The sequence below is a fragment of the Heterodontus francisci genome, chromosome 41 (genome assembly GCF_036365525.1).
Source record: "Heterodontus francisci isolate sHetFra1 chromosome 41, sHetFra1.hap1, whole genome shotgun sequence".
Lineage (NCBI taxonomy): Eukaryota > Metazoa > Chordata > Chondrichthyes > Heterodontiformes > Heterodontidae > Heterodontus > Heterodontus francisci.
Window position 1 is genome coordinate 30,722,849 of NC_090411.1, and position 15,470 is coordinate 30,738,318.

Genomic DNA, 15,470 nt, shown 5'->3' on the forward strand with positions numbered 1-15,470 from the left:
TGGCTTCTCTTTCTGGATCCTGCTTTGTCTTGCTGGCTGGTAAGTTGATTTGTTGGTTATTGGCTTCTCTTTCTGACACATGGCTTGTTTCACTGATAGCTTGCATTACTGGACATTGGCATATTTGCTGGTTATTGACATATTGCTGGTTATAGGCTTGTATTACTGGCTATTGTCTTGTATTGCAAAAGTATGAACAATGAGAGGCAAGTAAAGATCCTCTGGATTGGTTGTAGCTACAGGTTATTGGCTTGTGTTGGCTATTGACTAATATTGCTGATTGTTGGCTTGTATTGCTGGTTACTGGTTTGTATCAATGTTTCTTTCCCCTCCTTTTATTCCACATAAGTAAATTGCTTCAACCAGCTGGTCAGGCCACCATCGGAAACCCAGCAAATACAGAATAGCTGGCACAAATGCAAGTCTGCTTCCGAGCAGAGCATTAGCAGACTTAAACCATGCTTTGCCAGCAGATTTTTAACAAATGGCCCTGCTGGGTACTGTCTCAAGGAGTAGCCTGGACGATGAGTAATGAGATTCCCAGTGGAATTGTCTGCACAAGAGTCTTGTCACTGATGTCAGCAGAATGGTCCCCAGTTATGAATGAACACCTGGAATGGTGCATTTCCATAGAGAAGGAAATTATCAGCCAGGCTGGTCTGGGTTTCTGATCAGAGAGTGTTAGAGTCAGTACCCAGCAGGGCTTTTATCCTGTACAAAGTGGAGACCCCTTTACATTGAAAATAATCCCTTGCACTTACCTTCTGCCTCCTACAGCCCTGCTCACTACTACATATATATCATTCCAGAGAACCACTTTCTAAAGTAAAGATTAAGCTTAATTTTAAACTCCTTGTTGGCTGGAGTACTTCATCATGGTAAAGGCTGATGCCAGTATTGTAAACTCCCTTTGATCCAAATTAGATCGAGTCCGCTAAGCAGTGACCATTATTTAAGATGATTGAGACAATTCACTCATCTGTCTTTCAGCCACAAACCAGTATCACAAATAATTTGAAACTATCACATCTAAGATTAAAAGAGTATAAAATGGCTCTTACCTTCCTGCTGCTCCCTGTCAGGGGAGAAATGAAACTGGTTACTAACTATTATTTGTGCAAGGAAGATTTAACTCAATTTAAAGAGAAATATTTCTCAACATATAGAGCAGAGGCTGCAGCTGAAATGCAAAGGACCATGCTACTTTTCACTTATGGGTGAGTCCAAAACTAGAGGATATAAATACAAGCTAGTCACTGATAAATCCAATAAGAAATTCAGGAGGAACTTCTTTACCCAGAAAGTGATAAGAATGTGGAACTCACTAATGTATGCAGTAGTTGAGGCAAATAGCATCGGCGCATTTTAGGGGAAGCTAGATAAACACATGAGGGAGAAAGGAATAGGTTATGTGGATAGTATGAAGTGAGGTGGCAAGAGACGCATGTGGAGCATAAACACCAGCATGGACCAATTGTGTCAAATGACCTATGAGCATACGAATTAGGAGCAGGAGTAGGCCACTCGGCCCCTTGAGCCTGCTCTGCCATTCAATAAGATCATGGCTGATCTGATTTGTAACCTCAATTCCACATTCCAGCCTATCCCCAATTACCTTTGATATGAATATAATTCTGATTCTGTGCTTTAAAGGCCATGTAATACTTTCCGTCATCACCTCTGAGACTTTACAGCCCCCTGGAAGGTTGGTTTAAAGGAGAATAAAACATAACGACAAGAGGTGAAGCTGTAACTACAACATTGGTGGGGCGGGGGGAGGGGGTTTGGGGGGACAATGACAACAACATGGGGTAAAGTAGTATCTATAAATCGATGCGGGGGTGGAACTATATCGAATGCATGGGGCAAAGCTGTACTTGCTTTATGACATCCATGTTAAAATGGATTGCCATTCTATGAAATGTGCATTTGGGTTATTTTTAACATCTGTAATGATCTAGATTGTTACTTCTTTCTTATATCTGTACAAACTCTCCAGAAAAAACAGGTTTTGAAAAAAAATGGAGCCCTGTCAATAGCAGCCCCAGTAGGGTTGCCAACCCCCGCAGGACTGGTCTGGAGTCTCCAAAAATTGACTATTAATCTGCAGAACACAACTGTGAGAAACACCCAGGAGAGAAATCATTGCGGTATTTTTAAAAATGTGTTTACGAACATACGAATTAGGAACAGGCCACTTGGCTCTTTACGCCTGCTCTGCCATGCAATGAGTTCATGGATGAACTGATTACTCCACATTTCCACCTACCCCTGACAGCCTTCCAACCCTTTGCTTACCAAGAATCTATCTACCTCTGCCTTGAAAATATTCAAAGACTCTGCTTCCGCCGTCATTTGAGGAAGAGAATTCACGACCCTCTGAGAGAAAAAATTTCTCCTCATCTCTGTCTTAAATGGGTGACCCCTTATTTTTAAACAGTGACCCCTAGTTCTAGATTCTCCCACAAGTGGAAACATCCACCCTGTCAAGACCCCTCAGGATCTTATATGTTTCAATCAAGTCGCCTCTTACTCTTCTAAATTCCAGCGGATACAAGCCTTGCCTGTCCAATCTTCCTCTTGAGACAGCCCGCCCATTCCAGATATTAGTCTAGTAAACCTTCTCTGTACTGCCTCCAACGCATTTACATCCTTCCTTAAATAAGGAGACCAGTACTGTACACAGTACTCCAGATATGGTCTCACCAATGCCCTGTATAGCTGATGTATAACCACCCTACTTTTGTATTCAATTCCCCTCACAATAAACGATAACATTCTATTAGCTTTCCTAATTACGTACTGTACCTGCATACTAACCTTTTGCGATTCATGCACTAGGACACCCAGATCCCCCTGCATCTCAGAGCTCTGCAATCTCTCACCATTTAGATAATATGCTTCTTTTTTATTCTTCCTGCCCAAGTGGACAATTTCCCACTTTCCCACATTATACACCATTTGCCAGGTCTTTTCCCACTCACTTAACCTATCTATATCCCTTTGTAGCCCACATATGTCCTCTTCACAAGTTACTTTCCTACCTATCTTTGTGTCATCAGCAAATTTATCCACCATACCTTCGGTTCCTTCATCTAAGTCATTTATATAAATTGTAAAAAGTTGAGGCCCCAGCACAGATCCCTGTGGCACACTACTTGTTACATATTGCCAACCAGAAAATGACCCATTTATGCCTATTCTCTGTTCCCTGTTAGCTATCCAATCTTCTATCCATGCCAATATGTTACCCCCTACACCATGAGCTTTTATTTTCTGCAATAACCTTTGATAAGCACCTTATCAAATGCCTTCTGGAAATCTAAGTACAGTACATCCACCGGCTCTCCTTTATCCAAAGCACATGTAACTCCCTCAAAGAACTCCAATAATTTGGTTAAAATTAGTTTCACAAAACCGTGTTGACTCTGCCTGATTACCTTGAATTTTTCTAAATGCCCTGCTCTCCCATCTTTAATAATAGCTTCTAACATTTTCCCTAAGACAGATGTTAAGCTAACTGGCCTGTAGTTTCTTGCTTTCTCTCTCCCTCCCTTTTTGAATAAAGGAGTTACATTTGCTATTTTTCAATCTAACAGAACCTTCCCCAAATCTAGGAAATTTTGGAAAGTTAAAACTAATGCATCAACTATCTCACTAGCCACTTCTTTAAACACCCTAGGATGAAGTCCATCAGGACCTGGGAACTTATCAGTCCGCAGCTCCAACAATTTGTTCAGTATGACTTCCCTGGTGATTGTAATTTTCTTGATTCAATTTCAATTTCTTTGAACACATCTGTTTATTTGTCCTAAAAATATTGGGGATGGGGAAACCTGACAGTCAAGAATCATTCAATTGGTAATGAAGAGTCTGTTTTCCAAGAGAAGTTGGGTGTCGTGAGGTTGGTCATGCAGGGCAACCAATAGCAAGAGTGGAGGGAGATGTAAATTGGAGGCAGGAGGTCAAGGGAACAAACTTCCAGGAACACATTCAACCAGAGTTGGCAACCTTAAGCTGCAATGGGTTTTGTGCACTCAATGTTGCTGGAGACTTAATACGGGCAATGGGGATCTCAGTCATTGGCTGATGCTCAAGTGAGAGCCTCACGTCGCCTTCTCTGGGAAGGCCTGCCACATTACATGCCAATTAGGCACTTAAATGGACAGCGGCGAACCTCCCTGCGATTCAGGACCCTGGCGATGCAAGTCCCGCCTGCTAAGAGCTCTCGGCCAATTAGAGGCTGGCAGCTCTTTCACTGAGCAGCGCCACCACGGAGTCAGTGGCTGCTGCCGGTAGAGCACCCAGCAGAGGCGAGGGACCCAGGCCACAGGTGAGTCAGGACAGGACGGGTTTCACGGGGTGGGGGTCAAGGGGAAAGGAATGTAGGTGAGTCGGCAGCAAGTGTAGGGGAGTGGCTTTCAACAGCCAACCCCTTCCGGATGCTGGCTCCCTCGATCAGGTACTTTTGCCTTTTACCAAGGGAACCGCACCCCCCCTCCCACCCACCCAAACCAGTGGAGCTGGCAAGAAACCACAAAGGGATTGCCAGGCCCACCCGCCGCTGGGCTAATACCGGCAGTGGTGGGACGTGGTCCTTAATTGGGCATTCATTGCCTAGTGAGTGTCTCAATTGGCAGCGGGGCAGGAAGGCTCTCCACACACCTTCCTGCCATGGACTTAATTGGGGTGGAGCGGGGAAGGCAGGAAGACGGTGGAGCTCCCCCCCGACCTCCCCTACTCCCACTCCCCCCCGCACCACCCAACCCCCCTGCCACCTCCCCAACCCCTCCCACCACCACCCCCCCACCCCAGCCACCATTCCACCTGATTAAATGCTCTCCCCGCCTGCAAACCCGCCCGGGGAGAGCATAAAATTCCTCTGACATGTGGCACTTCTGATTAATGGAGTTGACCTCAGTATGTGCTGATTTAATTGCTGGTCATTTCTCAGCTCGGCTCAAAGTATCCCCACTTTTCCATTACAGATTAAAGGGGGAGAATGGGGGCAAGGGGGATGGGAACGTGAAAAAAAAATTCAAGAAACTTACTCATATTCACCAAGCTCCTCGGTGTCGGACATGTTGGAGCCTGTGATCTACCTTCAGTCAAAGAACAAAGTATTAGTGCATTGAATGTTCAAAAATTCAACACCTTTTCAATTCTTCAGAGTTCAAACATTCCTCTTCAAACTTATCAGCCAGCAGAAATGTCCAAAGTGAAATTATGCAAAAGTGCAGAACCAAAAAGTAGCCCAATGCATGACACAGCATTCACCAATACTCAGTGGTCAATGACCATTCACCGGTGTACAATCTGTCACCAACATACCAGTAATACACAGCAGATCACTGGTTCAGTATCCTTGTTAATCTGGCATTGAGTAGACACCAATGCATGGTGTATCACTGACTGGGCACCAATTTGAGATGGGTAACTACCAAGTACCAACACAAGGTGTGTCACTAACCAAGAAACGATTCATAATGTGCCAAAGGGCAGTGTGTTGGTGAGTGGGTACCGGTCAGAGTAACTGATCGACTACCAATACACGGAGCACTGTTGCAGGGGTACCAATTTGCAATTCTAAGTATCAACATAGCAGTGCCATTAGCATTGTGCTGGAGGTGGCAGAAATGGCAGAGGTTAATCCATTGAATGTGGAGGCTGGTGGGGTGGAAGGTGAAGACAAAGGGAATCCTACCTTGATTCTGGAAGGGACGGGAAGGGGTGAGAGCAGAAGAATTGGTAATGGGACTGTCGTAGTCAAGGGCAATCTGCAAATCGCACCAATTTTCAAGGTGCCTCTCTATAATTCCCAAAACACAGCATGGCATTAGCAAAATACCAATGCATAGCATGTCAATGACTTTGTTGCTGTAACTTTGGATGCTTTTGAAAGGTTACATTACTGAACAATGAGCTAGTATTTAATATAAAAGTCAGATTGCATTTCAGTTATTTGGTTTATTTTCAACCGTCCCACGTCTTGGCCAACTGTCCATGACCCCAACAATTCGGGAACAGCACCATTAAAGGAGCACTGAGAGACTTTTCTCAACACCCTATTGACAGCTGGGCATTTTTCAACTCCTATCAGGTTCCTCATCCATAGGGAACATAATGCTACTTTGGCTGGGAATGGCTGACATAATCCTCTTGCTGTATTCCACATTTGGTTGTCAGAGCTTCAGAAATACAATATGGAATACAAAAGCTCCTCTTTTGTCACCCTCACTGCTGGATCAGGGCTATTCTGAGAAATTGGTGTGGTTTTGAATGAACAACTTAATCCCAGAAGAATGTGTCTGAAATGCTTTCCGACTTAACAGAGAACACTGGCGGAGTTTAAAGGTCAATTGACAACCTTGTCATTTTTATGCAGCTGGGAATGAGAAGAGCCTAATGTACCTCTACAGCCTTTTCACCATAATTTATGCTATTCCTTGTGTACATGGTATTGTAAATAACTGGATACCAGGGTTGCCAACCATCTAGGATTGCCCTGGAGTCCCCAGGACTTAAAGACTGATCTCCAGAACACTGTTCTGTGTAACCCAAGAGAAATATCAATAGGGGGGGATAAAAAATTGTGCTTTCAAAAAATTCATTCATCACTTAGTTATAATAATATCTAAGATGGGAATAGATTACTCTTCTTCCCAGTCCACTTCCTGTATTCCTTTCTCCCAGTCTTTCCGTTCTCGCTGCATCTGTTCTAACAATGCTATCTTCCACACTAGTACTTATAGTATGTCACCCTTTTTCCTTAAACGAGGATTCCTCTCCATTATGGTTGACAGGGTCCCGTGCCCATCCCTTTTTCCATACTTCAGCTCTTACCCCTTCCCCTCCTGCCCAGAACCAATAGGATTCCCCTTGTCCTCACCTTCTAACCCACCAGTCTCCATATTCAATGGATCCTCTGCCATTACCTTTACCTCCAGCACAGTCCCATCACCTCTCCTCCCCATTCAGCAGTCTAAAGGGACTGCTCCCTCCAGGCCACCTGGACCAGTCTTCAATTAGTCCCAACAACTACTCCCCTTCCCACAGCACTTTTCTACGCAACACCTGCCCTTTCACTCTCCCTTTTCGCTATCCAGGGCCTCAAACACTCCTTCCAGGTGAAACAGCGATTTACTTGTACTTCTTTCAATTTAGTACACTGTATTTGCTGCTCACAATGCGGTCTCCTCTACCTTGGGAAGACCAAATGCAGATTGGGTGATCGCTTTGCTGAACACCTCCTTTACAAAGGGGGAGCTTTGGACACTGAGCAGGAATTAGGAGAAACAGGACCAAAGAGTCATGAAGCGGTAGACAGGTCTTAAAGAAGTTTTTGGAAATAGAGAGAGATGTAGGAAATGAGTTTTAGGGAGAGAACCCAAGAGTCCAGAGGTATGACGACTGATGGTTCTGCCATTGATAATGGATGAGAAGAAGGTGAGACACAGAAGCCACAGTCAGATTGGAGGCTGTGAGTTAGAATATAACTTCTGGAGGAGGATGCAAAGGCAAGACCAGAGAAGGATTTCTAAACAAGGACAAAGGTTTTGAAATCAATGTGCTACAGGCTGGGAACTAGCAGATGCCTGTGAGGACAGGGATGATAGGGGTGCTGGATATAATATACAAAAAGATGCAAACAACTGTCCTATTCCATGAGCTGTATAGTGGAGACTAATAACTGTTTATCACAATAACTCAAAGGTCCCAATTAGATTACAGGTCAAATTGGAGTTAAGTCTCTGAAAGTGGACTAATGAGTGACGGAGTTATCAATGGCCCATATGATCTACTGCCACGGTAATGGGATCAGAAACAAGTTTCTCATTTGTTCAGAAAATTAACCACAATGGTATTCGCCATCCACAGATTCAACAACTGGCTCTTGGAACATAAGTCAGTTCATGTGCCATTTTACCTCTCCAACAGTCTGTGATGTTAGTCATGGCTCAGTGGGTTGCACACTCTCCTTTAAGTCAGTAGTGATTCCCACTCCAGAGACTTGAGCACATAATTGAGGCTGACACTCCCAGTGCAGTATTGGGGCAGTGCTGCACTATCTGAGGTGCCATCTATTGGATGAGACATGAAACTGAGGCCCCATAATGCCCTCTCAGGTGGGTGCAAAAGGTCCCCTAGCATTATTTCAAAGAAACACAGGGGAGTTCTCCCCAGAGTCCTAGTCAATATTTATCCCTCAACCAATGACACTAAAACAGATTATCTGGCCTTTGTCTTGTTGCTCTTTGTGAGACATGTTTGCAGATTGGCTGTCATGTTTTGGATTTCACAGGTGCTGGCTGCCATCTGGTACCTGTTGCCTTCTAATTTTCACACTTCAGGGGTCAGCCCAGTGACTGTCAGTAGGATATTCAACAACAGAGGGCATCACAGCCAAGCCGGTCCTGCATTGACATACAAGCAGGAATTATTGGACAGTTATCAGGAAGAAGAACTCCATTTCATTCTTTTTCCCCCTCGCCATCCATGGATACCAGGTTCTTCAGTTAAGCAGGACACCAAATTTCACAACATCAGCTTAAACTTGAGCAGGCATGTATGGAGAGGGATGGCATCAGGCTAGGCTGTAGGCCTATTCTTGTGGTCTCAAATGGATGGGGCGGTCTTGCCAATATCGAGCTGTAAAAAATTCTGGTTCACCCACAACTTGATGTCAGACAGGCAGAGGTAATGAAGAGGTAAAGATGAATATTCAACAGTTTATTTATAATGTTACTGAAGAGAAACATAAAGGGGACAAATAATAAGCAGGCTAGGATGGAGTATGGGGGCACATTCAGAATGGGAGAAAAAGCCATTGTATGAAACACACTGATAACATTGGGCAGGCTAGAATGGTGAAAGGTCACCGACCTGAAACATTAACTCTGCTTCTCTCTTCACAGACGCTGCCTGACCTGAGTATTTCCAGCACTTTCTGTTTTTAGTTCATGTAATCTTTGCTTTATGAGATATCATGGTCCATTCATGTGCTGACCATCTGTGTTATGCACCATCCCACATTCATCACTTCTGTCCTTGTCAGGTTTCACTGGCTCACACACCCACATTGACTCCTCATCCTTATTTATAAATCTCTCTACAGTCTTGTTCAGTGATCTCCTCCAGGTGGATGTTTCAGAGGGCACAATCCACTGCCTTAACCCCATCTACTGTTCATTTCTTGCTCCCTCTACTCTAGCATGGGTGGCCAAGTATTCAGTCACTGTGCCCCTGACATGCTCATTGAATCACTCGTAAGACACTTTGCTGTGCCTCCTTTTGAATGCCTCCTAAAAACCTCACTCCTCAATTGTGTTATCAGTTCCACTCCTTAATCTTTCCTACGTCCTGCTCAATATTCTTTTTTCCCTTTTTTGAAGTGCTCTGAAATGTTCTCCCACGTGATAGTCATTAAAATGCACTGATTTTGAGCTAAAGAAGGTGCCTTTTAATTGAATGAAACGTTTTTATCAAAATCAATGATTTGCTTTGGGAATTTTATCTTCATCCTTTGGATGTACCAGTATTTGACACATGCACTAGGTTGGTACTGTGCTGCATTTGTGTTTGCTGGGTTATAGATTTCAAGAATTACTACCAATTTCTGATTGGTAACTTAAAGTTAGTGTTGCTGCAGTTGTACAGCATTACCATATTTCATTCCTCAAATCCTCTAGACTATTCTGGGGATGACAAAATATCTGGAATAAATCCTTTTGTCTTTTGACCTTCTAAGCTACTCATGTAAAGTACATTGGCGATTGCACAGATGATCAAAAGTGATCTGCACAGACCTGTACAATCCTAATGCATATTAGAAGGAAAAATCTACTCCATTATCCAAATATTTTCACTCCCCACTGTGCAATTAAATAAGGTTGATGCATTCTTTGTAATCCTGGAGGGTCAGTTTCACTGCCAGATTGGTGACACAAGATTGGGACTTTTTGAAGGCAACCTGAAAGCTGGGTGCAGGATAAGAGTTGGAGGGCATGGAACTTTGGTATGTCATTCTGGGCTCAGAGTCCCAAGACGGTTGCTGGTAAGATACTCTCCAGAACCCGTGAACAGTGTGCCTGCCATTCTAAGGATTGACCCTATGGACTAAGATGCTAGTGGTCATGCATATAAAACTTCCAACTGGACCTCAAATTGATCACTCAAAAACATCAAATGGTATCTCAAGTAGCTTCATCTCCAGCTTTGCTGAAATACTTTGGGGCAAGCTTATAAATATAATATTGCATCAGACTAACTTGTGCAGTCACTGCAGTAACAGATCTAGGGCATTCATTCACATGGTTTTATAGGAGATCCTACACCAAAGAAAGGTCTAAGTGCTTTATAGCCAATTAAGTACTTAAGAAGTGCAGTTACTGTTGTAATGTAAGAATCATGGCAAACAACTTACACACAGCAAGCTCCCACAAACAGCAATGTGATAATGACCAGTTGGTAATACTCTCACCTCTGAGTCAGAAGGTGGTGAGCTGAAAGGCCCTCTTGAGGGAATTGATCGAATAATGTAGGTTGACAGTCCAGTGCAGGACTGAGGGAATGCTCCAATATTGGAATTGCCATCGGTCAGGTGAGATGTTAAACCAAGGCCGTGTCTGCCATCTCCAGTGGAGCACAAAATCTAGGCTGAGATTCTTAATACAGTACTTTGGGAGTGCTACACTATCGGAGGTGCCATCTTTCGGATAGGATGTTAAACTTTCCAGGTGGATGGAAAAGGACCCATGACACTATTTTAAGGAGCAGGGGAGTGCTCCCTGGTGTCCTGCACAATATTTATCCCTCAACCAACACCACTAAAAACAGATTATCTGGTCATTATCACGCTGCTGTTTGTGGGAGCTTGCTGTGTGCAAATTGCCTGCTGCGTTTCCTACATTACAACAGTGACGACACTTCTAAAGTACTTCATTAAATGTAAAGTGCTTTTGGGATGTCCTGAGGTTGTGAAAGGCGCTATATAAATGCAAGCCTTTCTTTATTAAGTCTAAGGGGTGACTTGGAGAACCAGGTTTATAGGCAAGTGCACCAGATAACATCCTAAAGGGTACAGTGTACTTGCTCCAACCTGTTTTGAAGCATTGAGGTGATAATGAGCTGGCTTTAACACCAGCCCTTTCCAGAATGACAGAAATATAGATATACAGATAACTTGCAAGGAAGCTGCCAAGAAAACAAGTTCAAAGCCATCTGAAAACAAAGTTTTCTCCTTCTAGTTGCCCATGAGGTGCATTTAGACTGAGGTAAGACAAGATAGACATTAATCTGTGACCACCTATGGTACCAGCTGCTATTTCATATTCATCGTCAGCCCAACTCTCAGTAGAGCCGAAGGATTTTTTAAAGTAATATTTTTGCCAAATTTTTTTTGTTCTCATGAAGATGAAGGATAATCATGTTAGGAAGTATAACTGTGAGCACTGCAAGGTCAAGTACAACACAGCCCCATGCAGGGTTTAATCACTAATATTGTAAAATATCTCTGCTCCATTCAGAACAGCACACTTTACTGCACTAGGGAGACATGTACATTTCCCACAACAGACATGGTTTCTCTTGCGAATTTGACAACTTAGTAGCCTGTGCAACAACAGCACACACAGGAATTTATTGCATTAAGCATTAATAGGAAGAAAGGAACAGGAGGAGGCCACTCAGCCAGCCCCTCGAGCCTGTCCCACCATTCAGTTAGGTCATAGCTGATCTCTATCTTTACTCCACTTACTCATCGTGGTGCCCTTGCCTAACAAAAATCAGTCAATATCAGTTTGGAAATTTGAATTGACCCCCCCTAGCCTCAAACATTTTTGGGATTGAAGGTTCCAGAATTCCACTAATCTTTGTGTGAAGAACTGCTTCCTGACATCACCCCTTAATGGCCTGGCTCTAATTTTAAGGTTATGCCTCCTTGTTCTGGACTTACCCACCAGACAAAATAATTTTTCTCTCTCTATCCCACGATATCCTTTAATCACCTTTACGCATCAATTAGATCACCCCTTAATCTACTATACTCGCGTAAATACAACCCTGGTCTGTCTGTGAAACTATGCAACATTCATATGTGAACTTCTACCCTTCTGTCTGGAACAGTAAGTTGTCGATATGGACAATGAATCCACACTATCTGGGAACAGGATCAAGACTGCACTGCATTCACATGGGATCCTTGCAGCCTGCAGAAAGAGGGGACTTTCATCCTACTGAATTGAGGTGGGTTTTAAACACAGGTCCAGAGGGGAAAGAACAGCATGCGAACTCAATGTGTGACCATATAAATACAACAAAACAATACAGTGTAAAAAAAACTCTTCAGTCAAAAAACAAAATCCAACAAACACTTTCTTATTTCCACCTTAAGTATTTTTCTTTGTCCTTGAAGCTGATTATTCACACCAGTGAAATTAAAGTAGAAAATAAATAGCAATTTCACACGTTCAGAAAAAAAAACAATGTTCCCATCCATGGACCTGGTTTTAACTCTGAGCATAACGACACTCATAGAAGCAGGCAATTCATAATGTAAAAATTCCTCATGTTCAAATCCCTCCATGGCCTCATCTCTGCAAACTCCTTCAGCCCTACTCTGTATTCCTCCAACTCTAGCTCTTGTGCAGCTCCCACTTCCTTTGTCGCACTATTGCCAGCTGTGCCTTTAGCCTTCTATGCCCTAAGCTCTGAAATTCCCTCCCTAAAACTCTCCATCTCTCTACCTGTCTCTCCTCCTCCAAGACATTCCTTAAAACCTACCTCTTTGACCAAGTTTTTAGTCATCTGCCCTAAAGCCAACTTCTTTGGCCTGGTGTTAATTTTTGTCTGATTATACTCCTGTGATGTGCCTTGGGACATTTTCCTTTATTAAAGGAGCTATATAAATGCAAATTGTTGTTGCTGTTATTGATTTTGGTCACCATCCAGACGGACACACTTCTTTGATACGTATGACAAACAATATTGGAATATCTGACACGGTTTTTTGTTTCTCGCATCACGGTAATTATCTCAGGTAATTTCAATAACACGTTGTGTAAAAGGTGGGGGGGGGGGGTTTAATCAGAGTATTACAATAATTGGGAACAAGGCACCAACCTTAACATGACACTCAAATCAATTATTACAATCCCAGATAATGAGGAATCACAGCATTATTAAAATAGATTGCATGCTGGAGATTTAAGGGATACAAAAACTGAGCCTAGTAATTGCTTTAGTTTCTCAATGAAAGTGGATTAAGGAAATTATTTCTGGTGCCACCCCTTCCTGTGTTACAAGCATCTTTTCTTCTCCACTAATTTTCTCTCCTGATAGCATTGGTTCAGCTGAGAGACCTCTGATGCCTCGCTTGAATTGCCGTTCTTTATGTGTGAGCTCAGACAGTGAGCCTCGGAGAGCTACTTGAGCACAAGGGCATCACACTGGAACCCAATCCTCACTTGATAGCCACACACCCACAGTTTCCAATGGGAGGGTAACCGGTTGCAATCAGGAGTGTGCATCCTGTCTGATTTTTTTCCCCCCTTCTCTGTGGGTGCTAAGGCCAATCGTCACACCCTAGCCGATTCTCTGACTGAGGTCAAGCAACTGAGTATGAGCTGGACAATGGAACTTGGGACCCTGTACTATGTATGGCTCAGTTACACATTGTCCTTATCAAGTGATCAGAGTTGCTGTCCCAAAAACAGCAGTGATCTCAATTAGCAAAAGATGGAGACTTCCCAAGTATCAACTCTATAAAGTGAAACTGTTATTCTGGCTTTAAAACATGATCAATTTTGACCCACTGTGCTTTAAAACAAAAGTAGCTCTACCTGTTTAAATTAAATAGAGATCTGTCAGATTCTTCTTGATCAAACATAACCCTCACTTGGGATATCTCCCTAATGTTGACAGTCTGGCTACGAATGGAAATATTATAGTATCTAAGCTGCTGATCTAGGCTGCAAAGTGTGGCCCCATACTGACAGGACCCACATTTGCTTCTCAGCTTCCACTCAGTTCCCAAGTGGAAGCCACAGGGAAGGAGGGAAAATTGGATTGGAGTACCTGTCTCCAGTAACAATAGTAGTTGGGCTGGAGTAACTGTATGAAACAAACTGCTCTGCCTTACCTGAAAGACTGTTCGAGAAAGAAGAGAGACAAAGAGAGAGAGAGAGAGAGATGTGAATGCCTCCTGTGTCTGTTAGAGAGTGAGGAGATGACAGAAACTACAGGACATACTAGGCTGGGAAATCTGATACTCCCTCTTTATTTGGCTGGCCACTTTACATAGAAGACCAAAAGGAAATTAAGTGTGTTCCTTTGAATAGAATTACATATTATAGAAGAATAAATTGTGTTCATGTGGAGATGGAGACTGATACTGGGAAAACCTTGAAAATATATAGTATCAGCGTGAGGCAAAAAAAATTCCGCTGAATCTGTGGATTTTGCTATTTTCCTATTATTGCCCCAAAATATCATAATTCCAGATGGCTTTCTCCAGATGCTGGGACAGGGTGAGATACAGATCTGTCTGATCTCTGGAGAATGTAGGGGGCATGGTGGCATTGTATGGAGAGGATAGAGAAAGTATCTTCTGTACAATGGGAAAGAGGGGGTAGCACTTGTACAAGGGGGGAAAGGGGGCATCAGTAAAAGAGGGGAAAGAGAGGGGTAGTATCTGTACAAGGAGGGGAAAGAGGGGCTAGCATATGTAGAAGAGGGGGAGAGAGGGGGGAGAGAGGGAGCAGCAACTGTACTGGGGAGAAAGAGGGGAGCATTTGTACAGGGAGAAAGAGAGGAGCAACTGTGTCAGAGGAGAAAGGGGAGCATTGTACAAGGAGAAAGGAGGGAGACATCTGTACAAAGGGAGGAGCATCTATATAGGAGAAAGAGAGTGGAGCATCTCTATTAGGAGAGAAGATCTAGCTTTGTTCTTTAGCAGTTAATATGCATTTCCCAAAACAGTTGGAAACAGAATTAGGCAGAGAACTAACATCATTCCAGTTTCCTGCTAACCTATTGGACCCAACAAAGATGTAATCAATCTGGTATTAGAGAAGTGTGATGCACAAAATTACTGTTGTAGATGTTAGCAGATGGATTTGCAACATTCCTTAGTCCATTATTTTAATGGAAGCATTACACCATATACATTAAGTAGATAAACATCTCCATTAAAATAGCAGATGTACAATCACATAAAATGATTTTATGCTTATATCCAAACAATAATTTCCCCAATTTAGTGGTTCTGCTAATTCCACTTAGCTTCTGAGATATTCTTTTTGCACTTCCAAGGTTTCCCCACCTGCCTCTGCATTTTCTGAATCAGTTCCGGCTACTTCCATCACCAAGCCCAACTTCTGCTGCCCTATCTGCCTTCCGGAGGGACCAGTCCCTGTAAGATAACCTTGTTCACTTTTCCACTGCCTCAACTTCCCCTGCAACCGTAGCAGATG